This window comes from Manis javanica, chromosome 13 (assembly GCF_040802235.1).
Source record: "Manis javanica isolate MJ-LG chromosome 13, MJ_LKY, whole genome shotgun sequence".
NCBI classification, from domain to species: Eukaryota; Metazoa; Chordata; class Mammalia; order Pholidota; family Manidae; genus Manis; species Manis javanica.
The window spans coordinates 45979036-46003644 of NC_133168.1; the positions used below are offsets into that span (position 1 = coordinate 45979036).

The 24609-nt window shown below is 37.9% G+C and overlaps 1 protein-coding gene, 1 long non-coding RNA gene and 1 other non-coding gene across 11 annotated transcripts in view; 1 reads left to right on the forward strand and 2 right to left on the reverse strand.

Annotated features, from left to right (window-relative positions):
• The window catches only part of LOC140845452 (uncharacterized), a 25179-nt gene extending 12763 nt beyond the window's left edge, over positions 1 to 12416 (reverse strand). For both annotated transcript variants that reach the window (XR_012124213.1, XR_012124212.1), the window contains exons 1-3: positions 12383 to 12416; positions 9256 to 9321; positions 8638 to 8816 (exon numbers count right to left, since the gene is read on the reverse strand). This is a non-coding gene — a long non-coding RNA (uncharacterized lncRNA). The remainder of the gene's footprint in view (positions 1 to 8637; positions 8817 to 9255; positions 9322 to 12382) is intronic.
• On the reverse strand, positions 8482 to 8553 carry TRNAE-CUC (transfer RNA glutamic acid (anticodon CUC)). The gene has a single exon. It is a non-coding gene; the product is annotated as a tRNA-Glu (tRNA).
• A 2616-nt stretch (positions 12417 to 15032) lies between the features above and the next one.
• NCOA7 (nuclear receptor coactivator 7) overlaps positions 15033 to 24609 on the forward strand; it is a 157090-nt gene continuing 147513 nt past the window's right edge. For 5 of the 8 annotated variants that reach the window (XM_073219558.1, XM_073219564.1, XM_073219563.1 and 2 more), the window contains exon 1: positions 17513 to 18042. The gene's annotated coding sequence lies outside the window, so the exon portion shown is untranslated. Of the gene's footprint in view, positions 17340 to 17496; positions 18043 to 24609 lie in introns of those variants that run through there. The other 3 variants (XM_073219559.1, XM_073219567.1, XM_073219560.1) reach the window with 3 other exon arrangements.

A 24609-nucleotide genomic window follows, 5' to 3' on the forward strand; every position in this document is an offset into this window, starting at 1 on the left:
ACAATTCACATCCACATTCAGGATAATGTATATTTAAATTGTTAAATCTATTAAGCAGTTTTGCTTGTTTAAAGATGTGGGAGTTTATTAAAATTCCTGGTATGTGACTGACCACTTATAAATAACTTGAAACCGATTGATAATTCTAGTGAATTTATCTCTCCTCAATGCTTATAAGTCATTTTTAAAAATCTCAGCCTTTCACTGAGTATAATTAAATAGTGTGATGACTAAAAGGATAAGTTCGGAAATCAGATCTGGATACATTTTAAGATGTATTAACTGTGAAACTTTGGACAGATTACTGAATCTACATAAGTTTTCCTTTTATCTAATTAGTAAAATAGGATTTAAAAAAAAACAAAACCTGTTTTCTGAGGATTTTCTGAAGATTAAATGGGATAATGTTAAGATCTGGCACATAGTATACTATATCAATAAATTATAGTGTAACTTATTCAAATCTATTTAAAATGTAAGATCCAAAATAAATCTTACTCAGTCCATTCACACACCTTTATTCAAATACATACCAAGGTGGTCCCTCAACATCTGTTCTCTTTATATTAAATTAGTAGCATGTACATATTTCTTTTTATGAATATATTTATGAATTTACACAATTTTATAGTTAGAAGAACATAATTTAGACCTTCATAAGAACACATTTTAAGAACATAACATAGTGCTTCATTTTGCAGATGAAAAAAACTGAGGCCCAGCCAGGTTAGACAATCTTTGCCCCAGTAAATTACTGCAGATCTCCTGATTTCCAATACTCTGTTCTTACTGAAACAGCATAACTGTAAACATTTTCTTTCATATCTTTTACATTTTAGGTACCAAAGGTTTTTAACTTTTTGTGAATGAACTAAATAGGTCCCTTTCTTTAAGATAAAACATTGTGTTTCCTGTCTTCACAATGCTTTGTAGTCTAATTCAAAATAAATGCAATGGAGTCATGTTTCTTTGAAGGAAAAAATCTTCCTTCAAAGGAATCTAATGAATATGCCTGATATTGGAATTATATGTTTTTAAATGATGTCCTCCACTGGCAAAAAGCTAATCACATGTAAGTGAAGAATTGTGCCACTCTAGCACTTAAGGAAGAATCTTTCATCTCCACTAATAAAGCAACTGCCTCCACAGGGACTGAGCTTAGGCTTTTAGCTGCTGTTACATTCATCCTTCTTTCTGTAGCTTCCTAGTACTATTAGTAAAAAGATCAAATTCTTAACCCCAGGCTCCAAAGCCATGCCAGATCTGTTCCCTGCCCACTTCTAGTCCTCTCCTCTCCTTTCTCTACTACCTCTGACTTGCCATTCAGCCATCCTGGCTTTCAGCCCCTGGTATTCTTGCTCTCTCCTGCTATCCAAGGTCTTGCACATGTTCCTTCTACTTACAATATTCTCTCCTTTTTACCCAGGCAATTCATCTTCATTTTTCAGCTCTCAACAGATGAATCACTCCTCTAACATCTCCAACTGGTTCAAAATTTACTGTGGCATCCCATGAACCACACACTTCTCCTTTATGGAATCTTTTAGTTGCAATTTAAATTTGTGATTATGTAATTATTGCCTGTCTTTAATTCTAAACTGAAAGCAAATGATGACTATTTTTCTGTTCATCTTTATGTCTCCAGGGCCTCTTTGCCCTGTGCTGGTACAGCAGGGAAGCTCAACAAATAAAAAATACTTGTAGACATTGATACTTGTAGACATTGTAGAATGCATACAAGAATGTGTTACTGACTGAGGAATGGATGGATAAATGTCATATCCTGGGCCTGCTTACTGGTCATATTACATTCATTTGAATTGCTTCCCTCCAAATTTAATCTGATAGCACAGTATATATGCAAGCAAAATCAAGCACATTGAAGAAATGAGAAGAAGCTAAAAGAAAAAAAAAGTCCTCTGCTGCTCCCTATGAATACAAAATAACTAGAATTTAAATTAATTCTGCCCAACATTTACAAAGCAAGTAGGGATTACTTAATCAGATTAAATGTGGGAATAAAATGCATGAGACAAGGATGCCACCTTGTGGTTTATTTTTGGATTTATCATTTTCGAAATGCCTGAAACCTGTACTTTAGGAGAGCACCATTATAAGTTAAGGCAAGAGAGAGGAGTGGAATTTTGCTCAACTAAATATTGCTTGCATGCCATTTTACCAAAGAGTTTACTCAAACATTTAATTTGTTCCTTTTTGTATTTTATTTTAATTAAATATTGAATTGGTAAAGAAAAATAGTATAAAATACAAATAAATTATAAATAATCAAACGAGAACACTTGTGTACACCCAGTTTAGCACTACCAGTACTTTAAAAGACCTCTCTTCCGTATGCTTCTTGCCAAATCCTTGCTTCGTCTTCTCCATTAGCCAGGAATAACCACAGTCTCTTTTATTTATAGTTTATCACCTATGTATATACCAATAAATATATAAATATATAAAATACAATATTTTAAATTCAGCATTTTAAACTTCATATAAAATGAGTTCATTCTGTATTAGATTTGCTTTTTAAATTAAATAGTATTTTGGGGGGATTCATAATGTTAATAAAAGGAGCTGAAATCTGTTTTCACTACTCTGCAGTATTTCGTTGTATGACTATACTACAATATATTTAGCCACTCTACTCTTGTTTGACATTTGGGTTGCTCCAGTTTAGTTCTATTATGATGGTTCTGTTGTGAACCTTCCTCTATAGAGCTGGTACACCCATTCAGGGATTTCCCAGGGGTTAAATTGCTTAATACGGGAAGCTCCAACTTTACTAGATAATGTCAAATTGTTTTCCAAAGTTATTTTATTGCATCAATTTACACTCCAACCATTAGCGTGTAAGAGTTGCCTGTATCCTTGCCAACACTTGACATTGTTAGATTTTTTTTTCATTTTTGCCACTTTAATGGGTGTAAACAAAATCCCTTTTGTTTTAATTTGCATTTCCTGATTATGAAAGAAGTTGAGTCTCTTTTCAAAGGTTTATGGGTTACTCAACATTTCTGTGAGAAGTGCCAGTTCTAGTCCTTTGCATCATTCTTTCATTTATCCACTTGAGTCATATGAATTGCTGTTATGTGCCAAGTACTGTGTTGGCAAGAGGATACAGGATGAATATGCCGTCATGGAGCTCTTGGCTTACTATTACTATACTGCCTTCAGGGATCATACTAATTATCAAAACAAAAAAAAGAAACAGGCACTATTTTTGCACTTATATGATTATCACTTTGCAAAGCAGAAGTATATTTTATAACTCTGACCTCAAGGAACTTATAAAACCATAACTTATACAAAACAAAGCAATAATATAAAATACTATGTATTAAGTTATGTGTGTTGTGTGTGTGTGTGTATTTAAAATTGAAATTCAGGGGATGTAATAAGCAGAATAAAAGCTAATTGATCCAATAGATCTCTAGTTTAAATTTAAATTGTTATCATGTAACTAGTGTAAAAATATTTTTTCTACAGCCTACTCACTAAAGGAGTTAGATTGAAAAAGAAACATTTTAAGTCAATAAAATAATGGAGATGTAGCAAATATCATTTTAAGTAAATAAAAATTGAACTGAAGAAAAAAATACTCCCATATATCAACATGCTTATCCATAAATGCCAACATACTGTATTTTCTGTTGAACTTACTTCTAAATTAAAAGTTTTATACATCTTTCTGCAGAATCTGGTAGTCCTCAATAAGCAGCCACTGGGGCTGACATTCAGCAAACATATAATGAATAAAATTCAACTGCACATGTGAAAGAGAACCAGAAATGTCATATAATTCCTCCTTGCTTTGTCACCCTGTTTGTAAAGACTACTCTAAAGAAAATGCTGTAGTGTCCTCTGAAAATTTGTAGTGTGGAAGTCTTAAAGAATACAAGATTTGGGTTTTTGGGTAAATCCAGGTTGGAATCCTGGCTCCTCCACATACTTGTGTGATTTTAAGTAAGTTATATAAACTACGTGAGTTTGTGTTTCCTAAACTACAAAACAAGGTAAAGTTTTATAGTTGATGCCCTTATTGCAGATAAAAGTGCTTAGTTTAGTGTTTGGCATCTAAAGAACTCAGTAAGAGATAGACATTATTCAGAATGATTCAGCTTCTTTTTTTACTTATTCTTCTCTCATAGAAATATAGAGCTGTGGTTCAAACAAAATCACATTATGAGGGGTTTAATATGTACATGATTGTCCTCTAGTGAAATCCTAATGATGCTGGGGTTCTTGTACACGAAGCCAAAGAATGAGCTCCACAAACACTCAAGGTAGGAGAGCAAGGTACAGGTATTCTCCCTGAGATACCAGCATCTTGGTCTGGTGGCATATGAAACAAAGCCACCTGCTCAGCCCCCAAGGTGGGTTGAGGTATTATTTGCTAAGGAGTAAGTTAAGAATTTCTAACTTCTTAACTTCTTGGGTATTAAAATGCAATCTTATCTTTAAGGTGATCCTTTTTGCCTTTTACTGTGTTGTTGACGGCTGGGTCTGCATGCTAAATTACTTTGCCCAGTTTGCAAAATCGAAACTTCATCAGATCTGAAGGAGGAAAGACAGCACATACGCCTGGGCCTTTTAGCATGTTAAAGTGAATCTTACACATGATTATAAATGATTAGCATAACATAAACATGTGCTACTCTTCTTAATCTGGAAAATATTAACTGATCTCACTGAAGAATGACTCTAGAGTTGAATGTTTAACACAGAGTTTTAGTAGGGGGTTTCCTTGCATGTAGTTGCATTGCTGTGACTGCAAATATCCTGCCTTGCTTTTTCTGGAGGCCCTCAACCTACTCTGACTACACCCATGGTCCCTGTCTCACTAACAATCTACTTCTTGGTTTTATTGATTATGTAATCCATTCATTCAGAACCAATGTATGTCAAGCACTGTACTAGATGTTGGAGGAAGTCCTTCCCTTCCTTGTTCCCCACCCTTCCTTACTCTCAGGCATCCTTACAGTTTTAGTATATGTTAGCCCAACCCTGGATGAATGACAATTTTGTATTTAAAATAAAATAATTTGAAAAGTCCAGAAAAATATTCTTGTTATGCAGCAATTAACCTTTGCTTTCTTTTGTGCAGGGAAAATATTTTCTACTCCCTTATCTTTAAGGAACCTCTTCATATGTATATTTCTGCAAAACAGTCCTTCAGTATTTCCCAGTTCTTCATAAGCACGGAAGGGAGCACTATATTCTGGCTCTACAAGCAGCAACTCTGTGTGTAGGTAATGTGATACATTGTTGTGTCTAACTGACCGTATTATTCTAAAAAAGTGTGCTTTGATTAAGAAAAACAATAGAACAGTAAAACACAGTAAGAATGATACTGAAACCAAATAAATTAAAATTCCATTAAAAAAATTAAAGAAGACAAAACTGAAAGTTTCTGTGATATGACTGCCCTTGTACTGTTCACCATGTAAGAACTTATTCACTATGTAAGAATTTGTTCACCATGTAAGAACTTGTTCATTATGCTTCAGAAGATTGGAGACTGTTGAGAATTAGGCTTGGGGTTGATTAATGATTGTGCATTGAGTCCCCTATACAGAATTTTATTGTTGTTAACTACCATTTGATCAATAAATATGAGAGATGCCCTCTCAAAAAAAAAATTAAACAAGAGAAATGTACAGTATGCTGTTAATGACTCTACTGCAATCTCCAAACTCTTTCTCTGACTTCCTTGAGACTGTTTTGTCCTGTCTTTCTTCCTTCAGACTTTTCTCCTTTGTCCTCCACTAGCCAGAGCCAAGACTGCAAACTTGGCTCTTTTTAATGCTATAATCAATCTCTTGGTGAGCATTTCACCCTGGAGGCTTCAGTTTTTACCTCAGAACTGTATCTCCTCCAAATCTGTCATCATTAGTGAACAATTTCACCCCCTATACTGGACACCTTCCTTTGGATGATCCTTCTTCAGTCCAAATGCAAATGCAACATGGCTCCCTGCTTTGCCTCTCTCCCAGTCAGCACCCTTACCAAATTAATAGGCCAGAGTCAAAACTTTAATCATTTTCTCCTTTAATGCCTGTTCAGCTCTGACAGACAGTCTTATTGCTCTTTGCCTGGCCCTACGACAGTGACTGATATGGAATGAATGTCATAAATGTTTTCTAAATTGGTAAATAAAATGAATGAATGAATAAGTGACAATACTGAAGCATGCAGTGGAGGCTATTAGCATCTCAGTTGTACAGATAAAGATCCAGAGGCCCAAAGAAGCTGAGTCTGCTTTCCCAAGCTAATGCAATTGATATTAGCCATCAGCATTAATTCAGTCTCTGGCTCCTCAGCAAGAATGTCTCTTTTGCTTTCCTAAGACCTTTTTTTCTTCTCCTTATTTGCCCTTCCTTGTTATTTAGCTCTTAAGTTTGTTGTCTCTTTCTCACAGTGGTCTAGACCCTCAGCACCTTGAATCATGTTGATAACAGTGGCCTCAGAGACCACCTTGCTTACTGTGGTCTGGCTTCCCCCAGTCTACTCTGCACCCAATAGGCGTTTTTTCACCCTCGCCTTCACTTAATGACCTTCATCTTCACCTTGACATTTTTTACAATATCCCATTCTCTTTACTGTACTTCTTTCTTGAATTTCTTCTCTGTTTATAACTTCTCTCACTGCTACTTTGCTGTTTCCTTTTTAGTTATTGTACCTCTCCCCATTCTGTTCTGTTAGATTTTCACTTGGGTTTATTCTTTAGTCTTCTGTCCTTTTTTTTTTTTTTTTTACAGATTTTCCTTTCGAGAGTGTTTCAAACATCTCAAACTTCTAAGCCAATAGCTCTAAAATCTATAGCTTTAATTCTAAATTCCATCCTGTATCTCCAGTCACTATTTGGCTGTGCTACCTCTGTGGGAATCCAACTGAACTTACTTTCTGGGCCCAATCTGTTTCCTTGCCTCAGCCTCCCATTACTTTTCACACCACTTCAACTTTACTAACCAGACAGAACACAAATTATGGACTCATTACTGATTCTGCCCTATTCTTAACCCTCTATCATATCAGATACTAAGGCTTCTTGTGTTCTGTTTGTCACTACTTAGATTGTCTTACAGTCCTCCATAACCTGGCACCAACCTGTCTGACCTGGCCCCATGCTGCTACTCCCTAGGCCAGGTCCCCTTCTATCAACCTAATGGAGTCATCCTTGTTGCAGACACCAGGCCTTGGTCCTCCTATATCCCCATAGATGAAAAGCCCATTCTCTCTACTCAGGCTTTCCAGATCCTACTAGCCTTTAACTTAGCTTGGGAAGCAGATTTCAAGTTCTGTTTTCATTCTCATGCCCACTTCCTCTAACTTGCCTTACCACATTTTTTTTTTTTTTTACAGATTTTCCTTTCCTTTACTTTGAAGTGCCCACCACATAGCAAATAGTAAATGCCTATTTTTTGTTAATGGCAATAACAATATTGAATATATTTCTGTCTTAATTCCTCAATGAAAGATTCCTTAAATCCTAGGGTCACATCTTCTTTCCTCAGCCCTTCTGGACCACTAATACATACTCATCATTTTCCCCCTCCAGACCACTCTTAGCACAGCCAGAAGGAAAGTACAACAAAGCCATTTTAGTTATAAGCAAGTTTTCAGTCCATTTCTATGCTATTGTGAAATTTCAGATTTAAAATGAAATGGTCAAAAACCCCACAGTTCAAAAAATGTTAAAGGTTAGGATGTTTTTGAAATTTCAGGATTAAAAAAAAATTAATGTCTATATAGCACTATTTCTTTTCTCTTTGACTCCAGCATTTCCATATTTTCTTTCTCCACAGTCCTACTTTGCCCTGACTGTAAGATTTCCTAATGATACTTAACTTCATATTTTGAGATGCCTATATGGTTTACCTACTGGGAATTGACATGCTTGATGCAATAAATTTGCCATATTTGTGTGAATCTCTTAGATAAAAAAACATAACTCATAGAATAATTAAAATTGGACTCTTAAGAGATAACATAATCAGTCGGTTACTTGGTAATTAACCAACAACATATTTCAAAAGAGATCTTAGATTGAAAAAGGAGAACAGGATAAGAACAGTCCCAGTATACACAATCTACAAAGTACATAATGTGAATATATAGAACTTGGTTCTAAGAATGATACAAAGTAGGTATAATCCCTTCTATAGTTATTTTCCTCCTTTTGTTAGTTAAACACAGTTCAAGAGTAAACAGCCTTTAAGAAATTAATGCTTGTCTACACATCGAAAATATCTTAAAAAGCTGGGAAGTGCAACTTTGAAGTGGCTTAAGTTTTTGGACAAATGTATTTATTTAAGAATACAATCTGGGATGTTTGTGTTGTTTATTTGATTGTAAATAATATCTGTAAGTAGGTATGGCATGTTTTAAATCTTGGATGAAGTAACATCTTAAAATTAACTGGATTTTTATGATGCAAAAAAAAGGCAACAGCCATAAAAGAAAAAAAGCTTGTTCCCTGACCGGGAATCGAACCCGGGCCGCGGCGGTGAGAGCGCCGAATCCTAACCACTAGACCACCAGGGAGGTTAAGGATATGTCTTCTTGAGTTCTATTTGTTTCCTTAAAACAGGCTATATAAACCTGGCCAATAGAAAATAAGATTGTTACCTCTAGGCTCCACCCATTGCTCCTGTTCTTGGCTTCAAACTGTTCTAAATTAAGGCAAATTCTCGTATCTTCCAACCAAGCTCCGCAGAGATTCTTAAGGAAAAAAGCTGGACTCTCTAACTCCAATCCTCTTCCGAGAGTCATGCTGGAATAATTACTTGCCATGCAAATGTCTAGACCTATACGAATGTTAAAGTACTGATCAGAACCTTGTAGTTTGCTTTACTTTCTGAATCATGTAGGTGCTCTTTCTAAATCTAACTGCTATTTCTCTTTTCCTCTCAGGCAGATGTTAAATCCAACTAAACATTTTAGTAAATGTAACGACACATTGCCACTGGCCGAGAGCATTTCACTTTGCAGAGCTGAGTGAAACGTCCTCGGCATCGAGCACTTGCTCTGTAAATGAGAGTGAGGAAGGACCTTGTGACTTTGCAGGACGCGACTATTTATCTATCTATCTATCTATCTATCTATCTATCTATCTATCTATCTATCTATCTATCATCGATCGTTCAATCTATCATGATGATTACTTATTTGGGGATCAGGCCAATGAAGCTGAGAGCTGTGGGAGATGTAAAGAACCAGGGCATCTGCACCCGAATTCAAACCCACCGTGTTTACATTATCTTCATATTGTTCAGGGTTATTATCCAGGCAATTGCTTCACCTCTTCCCATTCTGTAGGAGACACGGCCAGGAAATGATGCAATTATCAAAGGAATCAAGAAACATTACAGCCCAGCCTGAACTCAAAAAGCCTCATGAAATACGAGCAGGAGGCAACAGGATGTAACTCAGCTTTGGAAGTACCAACTGGTTGAACAAATGTAACCCAAGAGACCCCTCTCAGCAGCAAGATGGAAGGAGGCTTAAGTAAAACAAATATAAATTTGTAATGAATTTGCTTACAACGTCCGATGCCACTCTGAATTACAGCGGTCATCCATCATCACAGAATTTATGTGAGCCTGTGCTTGAGTATTGTTTGTTTTTAGCAACTCGGAGATGGATTTTAGGTTATTGATAGAATTTGTCTAAATCGTTTAGACATATGCAAGTAGGAAGATTAAAAAGACATTAAAACTAATAAATAAAAATGGAAAAATCACCAGAAGAAATCTCTAAATTTAATTATATTTTAGATAGGATACACACCTTTTCCCTATATCAAGGAATTTTTAGGAAATGGAGTTCAGTAGGTGGAGCTCTTACTTCTCGATTGGGGGTTACTAGGGCTTAGCGTTGGAGTGTATGGTTTTGAATAAGAAGATAAAGCAGATATAAATTTTAAAATTATTTTAAGTTTTAACAGGTTTAAACACAATATTGTACAAAAAATACAAAACATACAGTGAAAACCGCCATCCCTCTCTTATCCTCTGATCACTCATCTCTTCTTGCCAGAGGCACTGGTGTTGTTCTTCTGTACCCTCCTTTGTATATGTATGCATATACAAAGTAATATCTATTTTTCCCCCAAATTTTTATCTTGACACTTTCCAAACCTACAGAAAGTTGGAAGTATAGGAAAATGAACACAACATATACCCTTCATCTAGATCTGTGCTGTTGGATTTAGTAGCATCTACAACATGTGTCTATTGTGCATTGAAATGTGGCTAGTGAGAATTTAGATGTTCTATAAGTGGTGAAATCATACTGGATTTTTAAGCCTTAGTGTGAAAAAAAAGAATGTAAAATATCTCAATTTTTATGCTGATTACATTTTTAAATGATAATTGAATATATTGGATTAAAATATTATTAAAATTAATTTCACTTTCTTTTTACTTTTTACTTTTTTAATGTAGCTACTAGAATATTTAAAATTATATATGTGGCTTGCACTATATTTCTATTTTACACTTCTGATCTAGATTTACCAGTTATTAATATTAGGCCATATTTAGTTTCGCTTGATCTATTATTCTGAACCATTTGAGGTTAGTTGCACATATAATGGTACTTAACTTCAAAATACTTTATTATATATTTCCTAAGAACAAGCAATACAATTATCACACTTAGAAATTTAAATTTAATACAATATTATTTATTATGTAGTTAATAGTCAAATTTTCCAGTTGTCCAAATAACACTTTTTATCCTTTTTCTTTTATCCAGGATCCACTTAAGGATTATACATCACATTTACTTATGTTTCTGTAGTCTCCTTCCTGTAATCTGAAATAGCTGCCCAATCTTTTTTTTCTTTTTCAACATTGACCTGTTTGAATAGTGGGGGACTGTTCTTTCAGAAAGTCTCTCAATTTAGGTAAATTTTTCATTGGACAGGAAACTCACCTTAAGTGATGTTTCCTTTTCAGGGCATTACATTAGAATGTACATAATGCTGATGTATTTTGCATTATCTCCACTGGTGAATGTTGCAGGCAGAAAAATGGCCCGCGTGGAGATGTTCCCTGTCTAATCTCCAGAACATGAGAATATGTTATTTCACATGGCAATGGTAACTTTGCAGATGTGATTAAATTAAGGATTTTGAGACTGAGATTATCTGGGGTTATCAGTGTGGGCCCCAAATCATCACAAGGGTCCTCATACATGAAAAAGAGAGGCAGGACAATTAGTGTCCTCATGATGTGATCTGAAGAAACCTAACCTGTCATTGCTGGCTTTGAAGATGGAAGAAGGGGATCCTGAACCAAGGAATGCAAATGCCTCTCAAAGCTGAAAAAATTAAGGAAACTGATTGTCCCCTAGCGCCTCCAGAAGGAAAACAACCCGGCCAACCCCTCGATTTTAGCCCCCTGAGACCCATGTCAGATTTCTGGACGACAGAACTGTAAGACAGTAACTATGTGTTGTTTTAGGTCACTAAGTTTCTGGTAATTTTTATAGCAGCAATAGGAAACTAATAAGTTTGATTGTTTGGGGAAGGTGTCAACCATATTTTGTTATTTTACACTTGTGATAAACAAGTATCAAAAAAAGCTAATACCACTCAAGGAAGTAATATTTCAAGAATGTATGAATCTTCTGTTCCTTAGCAAACTTTCACCCCATGATTTCAGCATCCACTGATGATCCTTGCCTGAAGCAGTTATTACTATGGTGATTGCAAAATGGTGATATTTTAATTTTATTATTGTCATGTAAAGAGGTTTCCTTCCTCTCCTCCCTCTTTTTATTCTCCATATAATTTTTAAATATCAGTTTGGACTTACATTCTTTTGTTTGTTTTTGGGATTTTATTCAGCGTGCTACAATCTATTACTGTCATTATTCATTGAATGCAGAATTGTCCCAAATTTGGCCAGAAGAGGTCCCTCTAAGATGATTCCTGTAGTCTTTTCACAAGTCCCTATAAATTTTTAAGCAGTACTTTACTTTCTGGCACAAGATGCTCCAGGCACACCCTGCGCTTTATAAATTGATTTAGGGAGAATTAACATCTTTATGCATATGTCTTTTCTTTTTAAATTAATTTTTAAAAATAAATTTTTACACAAAGAGGGGCATATTTTGCGTACTCTTCTGTGATTTTTTTTAAATTAATATTTTTGGAAGAATGTCCACTCTTTACATAAGGAGTTTTCTCATTATTTTTCATAATTGCCTGGCATTCTATTGTAGAGATATTTTATAAAAGCACTTTTATATCATTGGTCATTTAGACTATTCCAACATTTTGCTGTTATCAAAGTACTACAACACATAACCTTGGCACAACATAATTTAGCACTTAGTTTTTATCGGTTTCCCACAATTGACTCACCTTACAGAGTGCCAATTTCTGATTTGAAAATGTTGTTATATACTAGAAAAAAAATCACAGAATACCATTCAAATTCAGTAATAGTTCTAATTTGTTGACAATTTGATTTTTCAATTTGATTTCAGCCTGACTCAGCTACTCTCCTTCTGTTCATTAATTAGTTTTATTCGCTGAACAAATATTTACTGACTAGCATGTCAGGCGTTAAGTTAGGTACCAAAGATACAAGGTGAATAAAACAGGATCCGTAACCTTGAAGCTTAGTCTAATAGGGTTCAAGTAAGTAAGTAATTACAGTATAGTAGAATAGCTGATAGTAGAAGAAATGCATGACTATACTTTAATGTTTATTTAATGGATTAAAAATACATCATTCATGACATACTTTGCTGATGGGAATGTAAAAAGATACAGCCACTCTGGAAAATAGTTTTGTAGTTTCTTATAAAACTAAAAGTGCTCTTACCATATGACCCATCAATTGTACTCTTGGGCACTTAACCCAGAGAAATGAAAATTTATATTCACACAAAATATATACACAAATGTTTATAGCAGCCTTATTTAGTCCCAAACAGAAACAACCGAAATATCCTTAAAATGGGTGAATGGTTAAACTGTGGTACCTCCCTATGGAATAAATTTCAAAAAAGGAACAAACTATTGATACACAGAACAACTTGGATGGATCCCAAGGGAATTATGCTGAGTGAAGAGAAAAAAGCCAATCCAAAAAGTTACATATTGTGTGATTCCATTTACATAGTATTTTTAAATTATAAAGATGTGAACAGATTAGTAATGACAGGAAATAGAGATTTGGTGAGAGTAGGATGGATGTGACTATAAAGGGGCAGGTTGTGGGAGCTTTGCAGTGACAGAACAGTCCTGTATCTAATTGTGGTGGGGGGCAGAAGAATTTATACAGATGATAAAATTGCATAAAAGATACACAGACACAAGTATATGTAAAACTGGTGAAATGTGAATAACCTCTAAAGATCATACCAATATCAATTTTCTGGTTTTGATATTATACTTTACTTATGCAAGATGATACCATTGGGGGAAAAACTGGGTGACAGGGATGGGAGGAAACCCAGGACTTACCTGTACATTTTTTTGCAACTTTTTGTGAATACATGATTATTTCCTTTGAAAAACTCACTTTTTAGCTCACTGTAAATTTCTTTCACCTAATAAACCCAAACAATACCCACCACTTAATGTCACTTTAAATTTAGGGATTCATTTAAATTATATCTTAGCACCAGTGTCTCAGTACCCACTTATTTGAATAAGTTTTTCAGAAAATGTATTTCAAAAGTTTTTCAAAAAATATGTAATGAATTCTAAAGCTATTGAACAGACTATTTTTAGCAAAAATAAGACAGCAGAAACTGTCCAGGAATAGAATTAACTGTGAATAATAGAAAAAGGCAAAATTATTGAGCGTAAGCTAAATTATCAGTCGGAAGTTCTACATGTTCACAGCACCCAAACAACAATCTGTTTTTATCTATGTTACTATTTCTTTCTTAATGCACTCTGGCAGGCTCCTCCTTTCAGATAACAAGGAGATTTCTACCTCCTCTTTAGACTTTATAACGAGCAGAGAGAAGCACTGAACCTAGGCCCATTCATAAAAGGACCTATTTACATTCTTCTCAAACCCAAGATTGAATGTATGACATGCTGAACCAAAGACCCCAGTTATGAAAATGAGTCCCTGACTTCAACACTATTAGATAGTGAACTCTATTCTGCCTCTCTAGGTACGGGATGGCTACCTACAGAGCTCCACAGATGTCATCATTATTTGCCTCCTGTGGAACTTTTATGTCTCAAATCAGCCTAAGTCAGGTGTGTGAAAGGTGTTTTTCCTTGTGCTAGAAAAAGGATAGGTTTAGCCACTAGAGTGAGCTTTCTTGGTGCTAGTAAACTAAACTCATCCCCCAATCATAAATCTCCTTTCCAACACTTTACGGAGAAAAATTGCTAAGAAGATTCAATCCTTTGTGTGGTTGTGAGCTCATTGTTACGCAGGGAGCCTTTCATTTTGGCCAAGTGTTACAACAGTATTTGCCAGTGTTCCTGGAATTCCAGTTCCATGAGAGATTACCAATGTTGTGTTTAAAAACAGACATACTACTGGCCATATTTTCATTACATATTATCTTTCAGTAGACATGTAAGAAAAATAGTGAACAAATTTGCAGTAACAGTTTCTATTGTTTGGTGACATTTCTCAGAGCCATGGAATTTCTCCCCAAGCCTTCCAGGAGCCTGCTTGCAAGAACACCTGATGCCTGAAACTCAGGGATCCAGTTGCCTTCCACTGGTCCAATCCTTGTCCTCTGGAGCAAGAAGTAGGAGGGCAAATGCAGGACCCTCTTTTCTTCCTTCAAGGGCTGAAGGGGTCTCTGTTTCTTTATATGTACCCCAAAGCTTCCTCATACAGGGTTCTTTATCCCAGAAAAAGTGAGATGACAGTAAATTGCCCTGTAAGAGCCTTAACCATTCAACAGAGATAGAAAGGTCAGTTTTCATAACAGAGGCCCCCATATGCACAAAGTCAGTGGAGCATTATAATTTTTTTATTCACCAAGCACCATCTATTAGCCAGTTACAGTGAGGAGGCTAGGGATGAAATTTTAAAAAAACCTTTATTACAATAATGTGTATTATTACAGTAATAGCTAACTTTTCTTGAAAGTCGCATGCTAGACTTCAGCCTAAGCATCATTTATGGATTATCTCATTTAATTCCTTTATCCATGCTGTAAAGTTGGTACTGTTATCATCCCCTTTCACAGACAAAGCAACAGAGGTTAAGTAATTTACCTAAAGTCAGCATATGGTGAAGCTGCAGTCTGAATTCTTAAAATTTACCATAGTCTTAAGAAGTACACATTCTAATGAGGTTTGATCTATAGTGCATTAAGATTTCCCAAATTATTTTATTTATTACATATTATCTCCCAAGAGCAGCATTGTCCAGAAGAATTTTCTGCAGTAATGACAATGTTATATTCTTCACTGTCCAAAAGAGTAGTTACTAACCACATGTGGCTCTTCAGCACTTGAAATGTGGTAGTGGAATGAAAAACCATTTTTAATTTGGTTTAAATTTAAATGGTCACACGTGGCTTGTGTGTGCTGTACTGGACAGCACAGACCTAGAGGATAAGGAAATGGTTTTATTTCCTCTGATTTCTTCATAAAGACAAGGCGTGGTCAAATCAATAAATGCTGAGTTAATGAGAATGAATGAAGAATGTTTAAGGGGGGATTTTCTCCTCCTCTAAGCTGGGAGCAGAAATCTTTATTATATTGGGATTTTCACTGTAATAAGATGTTTTAATAAGCATATAATACAGCATGCAGTCCTAGAGGAGTTCATGAAAATAGCTGGGGATCCTTAAATTTCATGCAATGTTTTTGAAAGGTTGCAAACATTTTGTAACCAATGGCTACTACTTTTAAGATATACTGTTATATCTTTAATTTAAAAAATCACTAATTTGCTTCTTGACAAAACATGGGGTTCACAGAAAAACAAAAGGGGACTTCTGGTGGCAAAAAGGCAGAAACCCTCAAGAATTGCAACTCAAAGCATATTTTCTGCAGAAACTACATTCTAAGGCAGACCTCTTCATTAATTTTGTTTAGGTGAGCAACTGCCAAATCCTCATTAAGTGACTTCATTCTATCACTTACACAAATACATTCCTATAATCGAGTTATTCTGAATTTGGGCAAAATATCATGAAAAATATAGGTAGCTTTTGAAAATAAACTGGGGGTCTAGATCAGTCAGAGTGCCTGGAAATGGCCAAGTCATGTGCTTGTGTTTCCTGACCCCTACCCAGTGCAGAGCCTACCCTGTTCCACACAGGACCTCCACTTTGCTTAAAAGAACTTATCTCAAAAAGTCTTAGCGGTTTTATCACAGTTTGTACTGTTATGGAACATGTCTTCTCTTTGCCTGTTTTTAATCAATTAGCCTGAGACTTCAAAATCATGAAAGCACTCATCAAAGAAGTGTGAGAGTGGCTCAGTTGCTCTGGAGATCCCAAGCCATGAACCCAAACGAAATCAGCTCTTAATATTTTAGGAGCCTAATTTCCCCTTGACTGTATTTTGCGAACAACACAATGCCTAATGAAAAAAGAAAAATACTCAATTCTTCATTCAAACCGAAAAGATGTCAATCTGAGGCCCAACTTGATACAAGCTCAGCACAGAATTGGGCAATTACTCCGTTATTTTGCAAGACAGTGACCACTTAAACTGAAATACCAAAGCCACCACCGCTAAAATTCTTTGCTCTACCTTCATGAGAGGCTGTGACAGCATCAGCAGCCCAAGGAAGGCCACTATCTAGTGTGCCAGTGTGGATGGTCTCTGACACACCAGTGTTATCTATCAGACCAGCTGCAGGCTCTGCCTTGGGGTTTTCTGTTAGGGAAAACCTCACGGCCAAAACCTCCGAGTCATCTTGCAGTGCTGATCATGGGACCGTAGAGGCAACAGCTCCAAGTAGGGACGGGGAGCTCCCAAGTAGGGACGGGAAGCTCCCAGGCACTGCCCTACTGCTGATGCAAATCCTCCCAACCTCGGCTCTCTCGGGTCTCTGCCAAAGGACGGCCTGCAGGGCCCAATGGCTACGTCCCTATTGTTGTAATGATTGCAGCTTGGCAGCATCCTGGATGCCGAGTCCGGGACGGGAGCAGGAGTGGGAGGAGATGGTGGGCCACTTTGCGAAACGCAACGCCGGAAAGGACTGAACGATGAATTTACTGTGGCCAGTGGTCCCTGAGCTGGAAGGGAACTTGAGGCCTTAGAGCTCGGAGAGACACTCTGTAACTCCAGCTCTGCTCGCAAAGCCCTACTTCCCACTTACGGTGGTGACCACGGACGGCCAGCCGTAGGGGAGCGAGACGCCCCAGGCGAGGTAAGAACACCCTTGCAGGTTCTACCGCCTGGCGTCCGGCCGCCGGGGTGGCAACGCGCTCGCTCGTGGGAGGCGTCACAATGGGCCGAGGCCTTCGGAGGCCGCGCGCGCGCGCTCTCTCCGGGGCGGAGTCGCCGCGCCCGGGTTGCGGCTGTGCTGGAACAGCGGAGGCTGCAGCAGCCGGGGGTGGCAGGGTGCCCAGCCTGCCAGCTCGGAGGTCGCTCGGGCGGCGAGAATGCCGCGGTTGCAGCCCAAGCCGCAAAGCAGGGCCGCCGAGCTCCCCGGCTCCCGCCGCGGCTGAGGGGCGCCGAGCGTCGGGCAGAGCTGGAGGCGGGCGCCTGCCCTGCGTCGCGCCACCCGCAGCTCCCCGCCTCCGGCCGGCCAGTGATCTGCCGCGGTCGATGCACTGACAGCGAACGCAGCTGCAGGGCTGGCAAAGCGCCGAGCTTGGGGAGAGGCCTGAGGAGTCCCGGCTGCGGCTGCGTCCACTAGCTCCCGACGCGGATCCCCGGGGCCGCGCGCCTCGGCGCTCCTCCTCCTGCCGCTGCTCCTCCTCGGCGCCCGGTCCTCTCCCGACCCCTCCTTCCGCCCACCCCAGAGGATGCGCTGCCCCGCCCCGGGCAGCAGAGGCCACAGTTCCCAGAAATGCGTGCGCGCGATCCCCTTCTCGCGGACCCAAGGAGCCGGCGCCCCCGCCCTGTAGGTAGGTGGGTGAGGCGGGGACCAGCCCCCGCGCGCGCTGCGGCTGATGCTGCCGCTGGGGAGGGGCAGGGGGCAGGGGCCAGGCCCCGCCAAACTCGCCTCCCGCCGGGGTTTGGTGGGGCGCAGAGGTGTGCTAATGGCGCTGGGCGCCAGCCCCCTGTTCACCTGACAGCCTCTCCTGGCGACGGGTGGCGAAGGAGAGCTTCACCCTTCCCTACCCCACCTCTGGACCCGGCGGGGCGAGCGCTGCGGGCGGGGGTGGGGAGGACCAGTTGGCCTTTGGCTCGTGTGTGTGTTTTTTGGGGGGGGGGGGGCACCGTTGGATTTTCAGCAGCTCAGGTATAAATACGCCACGGTGTTTTTCGACTGGACAAGCAGATGCGTTCTTCCTGTTTTAGCCAAACGTGTAGCCACGAAAAGCGTTATTTTAGCGGCATATAAAAAGTCGCTGTGGATTTGTGTATTTAAGAGCTGGCTGGCTGACTGGTATTTAAAATTGATGGCCCAAACCCTTAGAGTCAACATTTTGGGGTCACTTCTAGGGTCCTTCTAGAAGTCTTATTAGTCCGGAGATAGATGAGGCTACTTGGAAGCCTCCAGTTTACGTGAAGAGATGTGTTAACAGTGGCAAGTTTGATACAGGTGTCGGAGTTGATATCTGCTGGAAGGATGCACCAAATTGGCCAGCAGAGGCAGCTTTGGGCATATTTTAGCTTCCAACTAGGTGTTAACAGTTTGTATTTCTGAGAAACTGGTTATGAGTTATTTCTTGTCCAAGTGTAAAGTTCAAACATCAGAGTTTTTGGCAAGATTATTCACAGGCTATCATTTAAAATTTTTTTTATATTAAGCAATAAGGTTTAAAGTTCTGGAAAGTGGATTATTGTAAGCTCCAGTTCTATATCAACCTGTTAAGGTTTAGAGTTTTGGAAAATAAACTGGTGTAAGCTCTGTGAGGACATTCTTCGCCTTGTTCAATCTGCAATCCCCTGCCTCTGATGCATAATGGACTGTCATTACTTGTTTGTTGAATGAACTGTGTTCCACGCTTCATCTAAAGACAATACAGGATTAAAATGTATTTGTCCTGTGGCTATTGACATTTAATTGGATATTAAAAATTGCTTCTTTGTGTAGTCAAATACTGTTATCTTAACATCTAAATTTGAATTTTGACATTTTTTAGGACCATATATGCCATATATACTATATCCTTCTCTATTTTGTTATTAAATGAAGTAATTGTCCCCAACTCCTGTATAAATTCATTTCATGTCTGAGCTTACAGATTTTCCAATCTCATTGTTAATAAATTCATTTCAATTAAACTTAATTTTAAAAAGTGCTATTCATGTTTAAAAGAAAATTCCAAGTTACTCCAGAGGTAACAATGATTTGGTTAATATGTGACATATTAACTCATTTTAGAGTTGAGTTGTGGTTCATCTAATTAGTGTATTTTATTATAGGTAAAGGAAAAAATAAAACATTAAGTGTTCAAGATTCAAAATATATGGTATAATACGCATTTTCAACTGTATGGGTTTTCCTCAATATATAAATATCAATTTCCAAATTTGACAGGGTGGTGGTATAATCAGTGGTTTGGAAGACTCAGTGCCTTTCTGCTTTTACATTTTATGGTATCTTGAAAATATCAAGGTTAACTGCATCACATTTCATTTGCTTTATTTTTACACTATGATATTTCCTGTTCAGATTTTTTATTTTTCTGTTATGTAAGTTGTTGGAGTCAGTATTAATCTCTCTTCAATCATAATTTTGCTTAACAAAATTACCCGAGAGTCATCCACTCATTTATTTTCTTTCTCTCCTTTCTTTCATTCCTTTTTTGTCATTTAAATACCTCTTCACCATGCTGAGTATGTATTACCCCCAAAGACTTACTTTCACAAAACTGTAGTAAGCCTTAGTTTCTCTATTGCTTCTCCAGCCTACTTGGATACTTCCTAGATGGTGAGGAAATAACACTTCCATGTAAAAGGTAATATGATGGGGAGAGCAAAAAGAGGGGCAGTTTATGAAAAATATGTTGGGATTTAGTAAAACTAAAGTTTCCCCATGAAATAAAGATAATTACATTTTATACATTTTAAATTTGTTATAAGGGATATTGAGCACGTAATTTACTTTGTTCTTCCTTGATTGCTTTAAACTTCTCAAAAGAGCTTTCTCCTATGGTTATAGTAAACTTTTTACTTTGCTATAGGTCATAAATACTTATTTGTTCATTTGACAAGTAGAAGTTGAGCACTTAGGCTGTGCTGGTGCTCTTGGCCTTGAAATTGAGCAAATCAGAGCAGCTTTCTAATCTTTCTGATCTCAAAATGAGAGAGGCATTTTTGTGTGTGTGTCCTGCTTGCAAATGTTCAGTGTGTCTGTGATTGGGTGACTCACTACCTGGATTCTGTCTGGTGAGCCCCCAGCAGCCCGCCTCCACATGCACCACTGGAATGCAAGTCCAAGACCTGAATTTACTCTATCTTATCTTTATATATCTTCCCCAAGTTCTGTAGCTGAAACCTCTTTTTCTTCCTTGCTAAGTGTTATTTACTGTCCTTTCTTTATTCCAGCCCATAATTTTTGTTGCTGTTTATATCCCAGTAGGATCCACTCAGTTCACAGCTTTTAGAACCAAAATTGTTATGATTGTGGAAAATACATAGAAAAGAAATTTGTATAATCTTGAATTTCAAATTGAAGAAAATTTCAAATTGAAGAAAATTTCTTGTGTACTAATTTCCCCTCAACAAGGGTATAGAATGCCTTTGTTTCTGCACATGCCAGAAAATATGATTTGTCTGCTTATAAAGTTGATCAGAAGCTTAATTGAGGAAAATGATATTTACAAAGGGTTGGCAGAACAAAGGCCATGACATTCACCCATTCCCCTCCAATTCTAGGTGTTAGACCAGGAGTCCAGCCAGATCATCAGAACTATGTACTTTGGTTATGTTGTTTCATATCCATTCATCCATCTCCCTGAGTTGTGCTTACACTGAGGGATTCTATTAATAATGACAGTCACAGGAAACTTACTGATACATTACTTAAGAGATATTATTAAAAGACCATGTTCCCTTCTACAGTTCCTGTTTGAAGACCCATGCAAGAAATTCCATTCAGTTCTAAATACCAAAGAAAACTTTACTTCCCCTAAACAATTATTGTGTGTCTTTTTTTCATCATGCAAAACTAGACTCAGATAATTGATTATATTTCCCTTTCTGATTTGACAACTAGGAAAAACAGAGTCAAATTTCCAACTCAATTTTAATAACCCTATAAAACCCATGACCTAATATTGATGTTCTAACTTTCCATTTGATCTTGAGTTTCTGTTCTACCTTGTTTTTCTTGATTCTAATTTTTATCTAATTATATTTTCCCACTTTATTGAATTTAATATTTTAAGCTGAGTCACATCCTTTGTTCAGTAAGGCATAATATACAACATAAAACCTATAAATGAAAACGTGCAAAATCGATCTCTGGACACATGTTTTTGATTAACACTGGTACCATTAAATATGTTTTGAACAAGAATTGCAAGTTTAGTTTATTTGAGCTTACATAGCCAAATGGAAAACAATGTTACATGGTTTTGCAAAACTGAATTGCACTTATTTTTAACTATTAAACTTTGACCACTTATTACTTATTTAAAATTGGTAACACCACTCAACTTAAATCAATTCATTCCATATAATAAAAACAAGTCATCTTCAAAGGGCTGGTAGCCTAAACTAGCTTAACACTTACAACACCAGATCTCACATCTGACCTCTTACACATCAGTAATTTATTTTGTTCATCTTTGTTTTAATACATAAGATATAGATTATTCTTTGAGCCTCTCTTATTTACCATAAAATTTAGAAGATTGAGCCCCGTAAGTTGATCAACCAGACTTTCTTCATTATGGTGTTTTCATAACTACCTGCTGAGTTGCTTGAATTTAACCAGGTAAATAGCTATTTACATCTATATGATGGCAAGTTCAATTTGATATATTTACCACCCAGGTCAACAGAGAGAGTGCCTTTCTCAAGGGTCATTCATGGGTGCAATCGAGGAGCCTTTGGTGTAAAAATAACCTGAATTCAAAGTGCAATTTGAAACATTGGAGGGAGCTTGGAGGCAGATGTGGGCAAATTTTTACAAAAAGGCAGTTCTATAACATGAGGGCATTCTGATAACCTCCATGTCTTTTTAAAGAGAAATTATTTTTAGAGTAGGCAGTATCTTCATGTGATTCAAAAGACAAAAGGATTCCTTCTCATCCTCTTTCCCTAATTACTTGCTCTTCCTATCCCGTGGCAAGCAGTGTTACCAGTTAATTGAGACTCCTCCAGTGACGTTTTATGTATATACAAGCAAATATGAACATTCAGCCTGCTGGATTTATTGCCTCACCATTTATTTAGTTCCCTTCTCTCCATTCCCCCTGCCCTTGTTTGATTCCCCAGATGCTTTGGACTGTTGCCTACATTTTACTTTCATTCCACATTTCAACCAGTCGTCCTTTTTAAACTTCCTTCTTCAGACCTTCCAAAGATTTCCATTCTGCAAAGGAAGGAATCCACCATGAATCCTAGTCTGGTCTCTTGGACCCTGAGGAATCCATCCCTTGCCCCCTACCCCTCCCTATCATGTATTTGGCTCACAATTGTTCTTAACTCATTCCCTCTACCCCCCACCCCAACCAAATCATGGACCCTTTTAAAAATCTGATGAAAGTGTGCAGTCTCATCACACACCACAGACACCATCTTGCCTCCATGCCCTTGTTTATGGATCCCAAGTTAATCTTTTCTATGTTAGCCATACAAAACTGATGGTCACTTTCTGCACATGCATAGCATATGATTTTTCTTCTCCATGCTTCCTCTACTTAGAACACTATGTCCTCCTATTTTCATTAGCAAGGCCATTCATAATTGAGATGCCATAAACTCATGGAGCCTACTACATGTAATTTAGTGTTCCAAGTAGGTTTCCCTAGTGGGAACAGCCATTTCTCATAAACAGCAAGATTGCCTTTCTAGTAAAAATTGACTATGATTTTGGATAGCCTGCTGAAATTGGTTAAAAGAAAAAAAAAACCCAAGTTGAAGGGTTTTTTTTAACCATTCATCCCTCTTCTACTCTCCCCTCTCCACTAATAGGATACATGTCTATATCATTTTCTTTAGCATCTCTGCCTTACTTCACTAATTCTCTCTCAAGCACTGTGTTAACACTCATTGAAAATAACTTTCATATTTATTGTGGCCCACATCTGGGAGGGTGTCTTTTATTCCTGCACCCCGTTTGCCTCTGTAGTTGTAATACAATGCAGCAAAAGCCTTCTAATAGGGTACTACTGAAGTTTAGCGGTCTAATAGGAGATAAGGTTACTCTTAAGAAATTAAAAGTATTAAACATTGACCCTGATATGTGACATGAACCATCTAGAGAGAGTTCCATGCTGATAAGTGATTCCAAAGTAGGTGAATGAGGTATTTTTAATTCCAAGCCAAGTAAACAGAGGGTGCCTAGATGCTCAGTTTTATTGCAAAGTATCTGTCATAAGGTAATTTGCTGTTGACTGATTAACAGAGGATTTATAGTAAGAATTTGAAGTTTTTGTTCAGCCCTGTTCATGTGCAATCCTCTGATTTGTGGGCAATTCTGACCACTAACCAGGTATGCTGTGTAGAATAGGAAAATTTCATGAGATGGCTCTGTGTGAGTTCCCTCAAGATTTTTCATTGTCTGTCTAATTCTGACCTCACTAAGCAAGCATGAGATTTACTGATTTGTTGCCCCAGGCATATTGATACCAGGATTTGAGGGTGTCTTGAGTATAATTAAGAAATATTCCAGCCACTAGATAGTGGGATAAAGTACAATTTCAGGCTTTCAGTCTGTGGGGAGGACCTGTAACAGTTGAGCCCTCAGCCCTAGGTCCTGGTGATTCCCCCAAGGAACTGCCGGCCTGTAGGGTCCCACTGAAACAGCTCTTGACAACTCTCTAGTATCTCCAGTCACAGCACCTATCCAATTCAAGGTAGTCTGTCTGAACTCTTTAAAAAGCATTCTAGTAAGGAATAGTAGTCCATTCAGGCTGCTACAAAATACCGTAGACTGGATAGCTTATAAACAGTGAAATTTATTGCTTACAGTTCTGGAGACTGGAAGTCCTGGAGGGTGCCAGCATGGTCGAGCTGTGCTGAAGGCCCTCCTCCAGGTCACTGACTTTTCACTGTGTCTGCACGCAGTAGCAGGAGATAGGGAGCTCTCTGTGGCCTCTTTTATGAGGGCACTAACCCCGTCACAAGGGCTTTGCCCTCATGACTTAATCACTACCCAAAGGCTGCCCCCAATACCATCGCTTTGGCATTTGTTTTTTGACGTGTGAATTTCGGGGGTGTGCAGAACACAGACCTTCATTCTACAGCAGGAATGGAAAAATTGACAAAACAGGAAGTACACATGGCTAAGACATGAAAAAATATTCAACTTCATTTGCATCAAAGGAATGCAGATTTTAATTAGATTTTAA